The sequence below is a fragment of the Triticum dicoccoides genome, chromosome 2A (genome assembly GCF_002162155.2).
Source record: "Triticum dicoccoides isolate Atlit2015 ecotype Zavitan chromosome 2A, WEW_v2.0, whole genome shotgun sequence".
NCBI classification, from domain to species: Eukaryota; Viridiplantae; Streptophyta; class Magnoliopsida; order Poales; family Poaceae; genus Triticum; species Triticum dicoccoides.
In genome coordinates this window covers 557,555,561-557,558,566 of record NC_041382.1, presented here as the reverse complement: position 1 = coordinate 557,558,566, position 3,006 = coordinate 557,555,561, and positions in this window count along the sequence as shown.

Below are 3,006 nucleotides of genomic sequence, written 5' to 3'. Positions count from 1 at the left end.
CAATGAAGCTGCTAGAATTGCTAGACCTAATGCTAAAAATAAACATAGACATGTTGTAGGCATGCCTGTTATTTCCGTTAAAATAGGAGATCATTGTTATCATGGCTTATGTGATATGGGTGCTAGTGCAAGTGCAATACCTCATTCCTTATACAAAGAAATTATGCATGATATTGCACCTGCTGAGATAGAAGAGATTGATGTTACAATTAAGCTTGCCAATAGAGATACTATTTCACCACTTGGGATTGTTAGAGATGTTGAAGTCTTGTGTGGGAAAGTTAAATACCCTGCTGATTTTCTTGTTCTTGGTTCCCCACAGGATAGCTTTTGTCCCATTATATTTGGAAGACCCTTCTTGAATACCGTTAATGCTAAGATAGACTGCAACAAGGATATTGTTTCTGTTGCTTTAGGGGATATGCCTCATGAGTTTAATTTTGCTAAATTTAGTAGACAACCCCATGATAAAGAATTGCCTAGTAAAGATGAAATTATTGGTATTGCTTCTATTGCCGTGCCTCCTACTGATCCTTTAGAACAATATTTGCTAGACCATGAAAATGATATGTTTATGAATGAAAGAAAGAAGCGAAATAGATGAAGTATTCTTTAAACAGGGACCTATTCTGAAACACAACTTGCTTGTTGAAATCCTAGGGGATCCTCCCCCACCTAAGGGTGATCCCATGTTTGAGCTCAAACCATTGCCTGATACTCTTAAATATGCTTATCTTGATGAAAAGAAGATATATCATGTTATTATTAGTGCTAACCTTTCAGAGCACGAAGAAGAGAGATTATTGAAAACTCTGAAGCAGCACCGTGCTGCTATTGGATATACTCTTGATGATCTTAAGGGCATTAGTCCCACTCTATGCCAACACAAAATAAATTTGGAGAAAGATGCCAAACCAGTTATTGATCACCAACGACGGCTAAATCCTAAGATGAAAGAAGTGGTAAGAAAGGAAATGTTAAAGCTCCTTGAGGCAGGTATAATTTATCCTGTTGTTGATAGTCAGTGGGTGAGGGAGTCCTAGATTAGGGGGTCTCCGGACAGCCGGACTATATCCTTTGGCCGGACTGTTAGACTATGAAGATACAAGATTGAAGACTTCGTCTCGTGTCTGGATGGGACTCTCCTTGGCGTGGAAGGCAAACTAGGCAGTACGAATATGGATATCTCCTCCTTTGTAACCGACCTTGTGTAACCCCAACCCTCTCCAGTGTCTACATAAACCGGAGGGTTTTAGTCCGTAGGACACAACAATAACATACAATCATACCATAGGCTAGCTTCTAGGGTTTAGCCTCTCTGATCTCGTGGTAGATCTACTCTTGTACTAACCATATCATCAATATTAATCAAGCAGGACGTAGGGTTTTACCTCCATCAAGAGGGCCCGAACCTGGGTAAAACATCGTGTTCCCTGCCTCCTGTTACCATCCGCCTTAGACGCACAGTTCAGGACCCCCTACCTGAGATCTGCTGGTTTTGACACCGACAGTGGGTAAGCCCTGTCCATTGTGTCCCTAAGAAAGGAGGTATTACTGGTTGAGACTTTTCTCCCTGGACAGATCTTTGTGTTCGACGGCTTCGCACTGCGGGCCAACTCGCTTGGCCATCTGGAGCAGATCGAAAGTTACGCCCTGGCCACCAGGTCAGGTTTGGAAGCTTAAACTACATGGCCGATATCCGCAGCGACTTGATCTTCGACGGATTCGAGCCTCTGCCCTGTGCATCACGCGGTCGCGATGAGTACGATTTAGCTCTACCATCAGACAGTCTTTAGGAGACCGCACCGGCAGCCGCTCCGACCCTCAATTCGGAGCCAGTTGTGCCGTCCATGGACGGGTGGATGGACCCCACCACGGAAGCCTTATCCTCGTCGGGGATCGAGCCAAACATCGACCTTACCCTGCACGAGAGCCGTGTTGTCAGACTGCCGGATCCTTCTCCGGTTACGGACTTCGAACCGCTTGCGCCCGTTCCTAGCGAATCTGATTGGGCGCCGATCATGGAGTTTACCTCCGCGGATATTTTTCAGCACTCGCCCTTTGGCGACATACTGAACTAATTAAGGTCTCTCTCCTTGTCAGGAGGATCCTGGCCGAGCTATGTCCGGCAGGATTGGGATGCGGACGACAAAGAAATTCGCGGCCCACCCACCACCCACTTAGTAGCCACCGTCGATGACTTAACCGACATGCTCGACTTCGACTCCGAAGACATCGACGGTATGGACGATGATGCGGGATACGAAGAGGAACCACTGCCCACAGGGCACTGGGCAACCACCTCATCATACGATATATACATGGTGGACACACCCAAAGAAGGCAATGGCGACGAGACAGTGGAGGATGACCCCTCCAAGAAGCAACCCAAGCGCCGACGTCAGCGGCGCCGCTCTAAGTCCCGCCAAAGCAAAAGTGTTGATACCGGCACAGGAGATAATAACACTCCGGATAGTGCCGAAGATAGCAACAATCCCCTCCAGCAAGATTTAGAGCAGGAGGATGGAGGAGCCAACCCTCCAGAGAGAGCGGCAGATGGAGAGGCGGAGGATGATAATTACATGCCCCCTCCAAAGACGAGGCAAGCCTCGGCGATGACGAATTCGCCGTGCCAGAGGATCCCGTCGAACAAGAGCGCTTCAAGCGCCGGCTTATAGCCACGGCAAATAGCCTTAAGAAAAAGCAGCAGCAGCTTCAAGCTGATCAAGATCTGCTAGCTGACAGATGGACTGAAGTCCTCGCGGCCGAGGAATATAAACTCGAACGCCCCTCCAAGAGTTACCCAAAATACAGGTTGCTACCCCGACTGGAGGAAGAAGTGTATGACGCGGCTGATCAGCCACCTCGTGGCGGCGATAGAGAGGCATTCCAGCCAAAAACTCAGCCTGCACCCCGATGCCATTCAAATAAAAAGGCATGGGGAAATACGCCGGACCTGCGAGACATATTGGAGGACAAAGCAAAACATGCAAGATCGATCTACGG